The following is a 6,246-nucleotide window of genomic DNA, read 5'->3' as shown; positions in this document are numbered from 1 at the left end:
TGGTCAGACGCCTCTAAGGAATAGAGGACTTCATGAAAAATAGAAATTCTTAATTGATTTTTTTCAAAGAAATGAAATGAATGTGTTCAACAATTATACCATATTCGGTGTTCAAAATAGTCATTCACAATTATGAAATGTTTCAAAATTGAAAATGCACAAATATGGATGGAAGAACTACGCTAACTTGAAACTAAATATTAAAACTTTATCTTCAGAATTAATCTATTTTTCTATGGACAACTAGTTGTGTGAATGAAAACAAAGAAAGAAATCGCGGGGTGTCAGATCTGGAGATCTAGCAGTCCAATGTTGGGGTCCTACCCTTCAAATGAAATGACCTGAAATACTGATAAATACTTTTGCTGGTGCATGAATATCATCAATGTTTCAATAACAAATTGTAATAAGACCAGACCAATCCATAGATTTCCATAGATCCAATAATGAATATAACGGAATAAGTGAAGAATTCGAAAGTGCATTTATCATACTTATTCGAAGTGCCAATCATTACCTTCACTAAAAGACCAAATGAGGTGAAAATCAATTCGAAAAATTACTTCAGGTCCACGTTAGCCATAAAAAGCGATTCATTCGGAAGATATCAAGTTATAATTATTATTTTCATGATAGCGTAGTTTTTTATTGCTATTTTTGTTCATTATCAATAATAAAGCTTATTATCACTGTGAATGATTTATCTGAATAACCAGATATGCTAAAATATCAAAAACGAAAAAATTCAGTTGAACATTTCCAATTCCATTTTTAGATTTCCACATCTGATTGGCGATCATATTCATACCATTAATTATTGTGAATTAAAAGTCAATATGCAGCGCTGTTTTTTCTAGAGGCATTTCACCACCAAATAATTATTCATTAAAAATTATCCACTGATAAAGCATACCAAAATTTCGTTGATTTTGAGAAAATCTATGCAGATACCTGCAAAATTCAAAATTATGACGAAAAAAACTACAGAGTGTTTTGCATGAGTTTAAGTTTGAATATGGCCTCAATGAGTCCGGTCCTGTGTTCGCCAACTTTTAATGTTCTGTTTTATTGAAACTTACAAGCTTAAGCGGATAATGAGTTTTTAGCCGAATACAACTGAATTATTTGGAGTTATAGCTGAACGAAAATTCGGGAAATTTGAATAAACTCCTCTGTATATCGGAAACGGAATGCACAAGACACACATATGAGGTGTTTTTGAACTCAGCTCAATGCCCTCTATTCACGGTTTTCGTTTGTCCGTTTACTTGTGAAACAACCTGTGTACTGAAAAATCGCAAAAGACACCTCGAGAAATTAAGAAATGCCATTCAATCGAGGAGTTTCTTTTGATCCGCTATGATGAAAATGTCAATATCCAGATATAATTATTATTTGGGGTGATTCATCGAAAATCCCCAATATCTAGAAAATCAAGGCACTTTTACAAAACGTAAAATATATCTATCTGAACCGCCATAGAGTCCTCTAACCGCAGGTTCTATATTATCCATTCATTACGCCATACCCTGTATAATTATTATTATTATATCAATGTATTGAAAATAAACAGACACGAATACGAGCCAGTTGTTTTGTTTGAAGTTGAAGCTCCTCTTGCTTCAAACTTCTTTTAATTATTTTGACTACTATTCACGCAAGATGATTTTTGTTGAAGAATTTAACATTCTTGTAATTATCCGTTCATTTCTTCAAGAGATACCCATTCCCTACCACCTTTGATTATTCAACTCAATGCTAACACTGCATCGAATGCATTTCATCTTCGGGTTGATTTTTTTGAATTCTACAACTGATGTAACGTCTTCAACCTCCAGCCAAAAAAGATAAACAACTACTGATCTACTACAGCTACTGATCACTTGTATTTTCCATTTAAATAACTAGATTTGGTATGTCTTCAATCAGTTTGTATAAACGTCAATTATGTTCGTTACATATTTTCGACTCAATATTTTCCGAAGTGATTTGACATTGTGATGAAATACGTAATTACTGAGATTCTCACGTAGAACGGACTATGTAGCACTGATTTAAAACTCAAGAATGTTTCGACAAGCGTCTTAACCCAACATTTTCGTACCATACAGAGTGAAAGGCATCCAATTTCCATGGCCAATCCAGTGCTAAAATGAAAGTGAATGAAGTATAGAAGCTGAAAGTAAAACGTATATCTTTATTGATTCATTCAGGAGAAACATTTATATGGAGTTCCTAATGTCGTGAATATAATGCCCAAAAATTAGACTACTATTTCATACCAGAACAAATTCGGTAAAATTGTCTTTTGAATTAATCCTATATGTCACGAAAAATTTCATTTTCATGCATCATTCATTTTGGGACCTATATGGTATTAAACTCCCCTATCGGACGAAGTATCGTAGACATAAGCATATTTATTCAAAACTGTCCAAATTCATTTACACCGAGATCACGAACCTTATCAATCAATTATCATCGTATGAAGTTTATTAATATTATCTAGTATCGTTCTCGAACTATTTACAGGTTTCAATATTTGTGAATGAATCGGAAGAGCAGCTGTATTCTATATATGAGTAGAATTCGAGCTGTCTTACTTTCTGTCCTCCTAAAATCTGACAACGTTGCGGGAGGTGAGAGCGCACTACTAATAAGAAATATATGCGGAGGTAGTAAGGTCTGATTCGTTTGAAGAAAAATTTTTCGATAAAAATCTTTTCCCCTCTTTAGGTACCCCTGCTATTTACCTTCCCCTCTACATATATAAACAAAAATTATTCCAATTATATAACTCCTTCACCCGGAGGTCAGGTCGCCCAATGAACTTAACGGAGGTAACAACGCACTACGGGTTCATATATATATATATATATATATATATATATATATATATATATATATATATATATATATATATATATATATATATATATATATATATATATATATATATATATATATATATATATATATATATATATATATATATATATATATATACGCAGGGTAGTCGCAAGGCTATCGGGGAGTGACGTTCCCGCGTACCCGAGTCAACCAGCTTTCAGGTTAGCAGCTGATGAAATAGTTGCTCCTATAACAAGAAGCATGGTCCAGGGCGGTAGAGGGCAGCGGGCTGGCCCTCTTCGGAACCGTCCGGAGGAAGAGCCTGTTGGGGTAAGCTGTGGGGCGAGCGGCGCAGCCCCCCGAGACGGAACCGTAAGCCAGGTCTCGAGCCTGATCGGCAGATTAAGGAGGAGTATAAGCTTGGACGGGTTAAATACCCGCCCCGCTGACGCTCCAAGACGAGATGGGAGAACACGCTGGAACGAAGAGGAAAACATCCTCCTATTACGTGTTCATTACATCGCAAAGGAATTGGAACGGAACAAGGGCATGAATTATAGGCAGACCCTCACGAATGTGTGGAACGAGATCAATCCACATAGACAGTCGTACGCCAACCTTTTGAGCAATAGAGTAAGATGGATGTTTGATAATGAGAAGTTCACCGAAATCGAACTGAACAGCATAATGCTCAGCTGTTACCCACGAGGCGCCACACCGAGTTCTGCTGACGAGTCTGCAGAAGACATCCTAAGTCAACTACCAAGAGAAAGCGCTGTACCTAAAACAAGCAAATTACAACAAAAGCTACTTGAAAAATACATGATGTATGCTGGGATTCCACTTGAAAAGAGGCCTAGGATACCTAGAATGAAAGGCTCCAAAATCATGCTGAAAAAGGTGCAGGAGGTGAATGAGATAATCCAGCAGAATTTACCAACCATCACAAAAATAGAGGAGGTAGTAGACCTTGTATATGCAGGGGCAATCACAGTTTGCGTAGAGCTGGGCGTAAAGATCACGGATTCTGTTAAACCGATGAGAAAGGAAACACCACCACCTTGGAAGAAACGTCTGGAAGAGAAGATAAAAAATATTAGGAAAAACATAGGTATACTGCACACTTACCTGAACACTGAAACTCCTTCCAGCAGAGTCGGGAAACGAACACGACAAATAGCGTCGGAATTCAAAATCAAGTCCCATGACCATCACTTCAGGCAAAGGGTTATTGAAATGTGTGACAGGCTGAAACAAAAAATTAAAGCATTAGGTAACAGAATCCAGCGATATAATGAGCGAGTGAAAAGGTATAAGAACAACCAACTCTATTATAAGAACAAGCAAAAGTTTTTCCGCCAACTTGAGCATGAAACATCTGATCAAGATAACTCACCAGCAGAAGAAGCCATGTATGCCTTTTGGAAAAACATATGGGAAGAAGAAAAGGTACACGATGATGAAGCGCATTGGATTAGGGAAGCAGAAGCGGACTCTGCCAGGTACCACATGAACGAAGTAGAGATTACGGAAGACGACATCAAGCTTGCATTAAAAAAGACGAACAACTGGTCAGCCCCAGGAGTCGATAGCATACGGCGACGCATGGCCTTCTGGCGGGGTTTTTCCAGGCTGCCCTCAGGGACCCATCCAGGTTGCCGGATGTTTTCACACTTGGTGTTTCGTATATGCTACCAAAAGAAAACAACACTGCAGATCCGAAAAAGTACCGGCCGATCACCTGCCTCCCAACTATATACAAGATCTTAACAGGGGTACTGACTCGACACATCTGGAAGCATGTAAATAGAAATAATATACTAGCACAAGAGCAGAGCGGGTGCAGAGGAGACGCCAGAGGATGTAAGGAGCTTTTGATCACTGACTACATAATAACTAAGCAGGTCAAAAAGAAGCAGCGAAATATATCGATGGCATGGGTGGATTATCAGAAGGCGTTCGATTCGGTGCCTCACTCATGGCTCATAAAAACACTTCGGATATATGGGATAACTGAACCGATAATTTCGCTACTCGAACACCTCATGAAGACCTGGCGCACACAACTGGTGGTTCATACTGCAGAGTCCAGCTATAAGACAGCGGAAATTAAGATCAAACGGGGAATTTTCCAGGGGGATACACTAAGCCCCCTATGGTTCTGTCTAGCACTGAATCCTCTAAGCCAACTACTGAGGAACCAGATATATGGATACACTGTTCACAAGGCACGAAATATCAAAATCAGCCACCGGTTATATATAGATGACCTTAAGCTCTACGCCGCGAATGAAGAACAACTGAAGAAACAACTCAGAATAGTGGCATCGTTCTCCGAGTCCATTGGCATGAAGATGGGCGTAGATAAATGTGCTGTGGTCCACGTCAAAAGAGGCCGAATACAGGAGGGAGCTGGTCTACGGGTGATGGAGGACATTATAATACCGCAACTAGGCACGGAGGAATCTTACAAGTATCTGGGTGTCCAACAGGCCCTGGATATTAAATCAACAGAGATGAAGAAGGTTTTCAGAGAAAGGCTTTTCTGCAGAATGAAGAAAGTGGTCCAAAGCAAGCTCAATTCAAGATCGATGTTTGAAGCAATTAACATCTGGGCAATACCTTGTATCACATACTCGTTCGGAGTAATCCGATGGACCAATGCGGAGCTAAAAGATATGGATAAGAAAGTGAGAGCAATACTTACAACACATGGAATCCATCATCCACACTCATCCGTGAACAGGTTGTATATCCCGAGAAATGAGGGAGGCCGGGGCCTACTCAACCTGGAAATAACGCATAACAATACAATCTGCAGTATGAGAGAATATTTCACTTCTAAAAGCTCACCCTTTCATCAAGCACTTCTTCAAGAAGATGACAACTTGAGCCCATTGAACTTGGCGGGCCAGCTGGAACCTCCGGAGCTTACCATGGAGGGACTCTTCCAGGAGTGGCGAAGCAAGGCACTTCACGGAAGGTACCCTGGAGCCCTGCAAAATAAAGATGTTAATAAGTCGGAATCACTTACTTACCTGAAAGCAGGATATTTGTTCCCGGAAACAGAAGGAAGGGCAATTGCTATACAAGATCAAGTGGTTCCGACAAGATCTTATATAAAAAACATCACAGGCAGGAATATACTTACAGATAGATGTCGCAAGTGTTCGCAGGCAATAGAATCCATCCAACACGTGACTTCCTCATGTAGTGTGCTGGCGCCTACGGATTATACTCAACGGCACAATGAGATTGCGAAGGTTTATCACCAGGCTATCGCCAAAAAATACGGCCTTATAAAAAGAACGTTAAGACCGTTTGAGTATCAGCCAAGTAGCGTCCTTGAGAACGAAAGCTACAAACTATACTGGGATACTTTCATCACGACGGACA

Source organism: Coccinella septempunctata, chromosome 3, assembly GCF_907165205.1.
Source record: "Coccinella septempunctata chromosome 3, icCocSept1.1, whole genome shotgun sequence".
Classification (NCBI taxonomy): Eukaryota; Metazoa; Arthropoda; class Insecta; order Coleoptera; family Coccinellidae; genus Coccinella; species Coccinella septempunctata.
Note: the sequence above shows the minus strand (reverse complement) of the source record.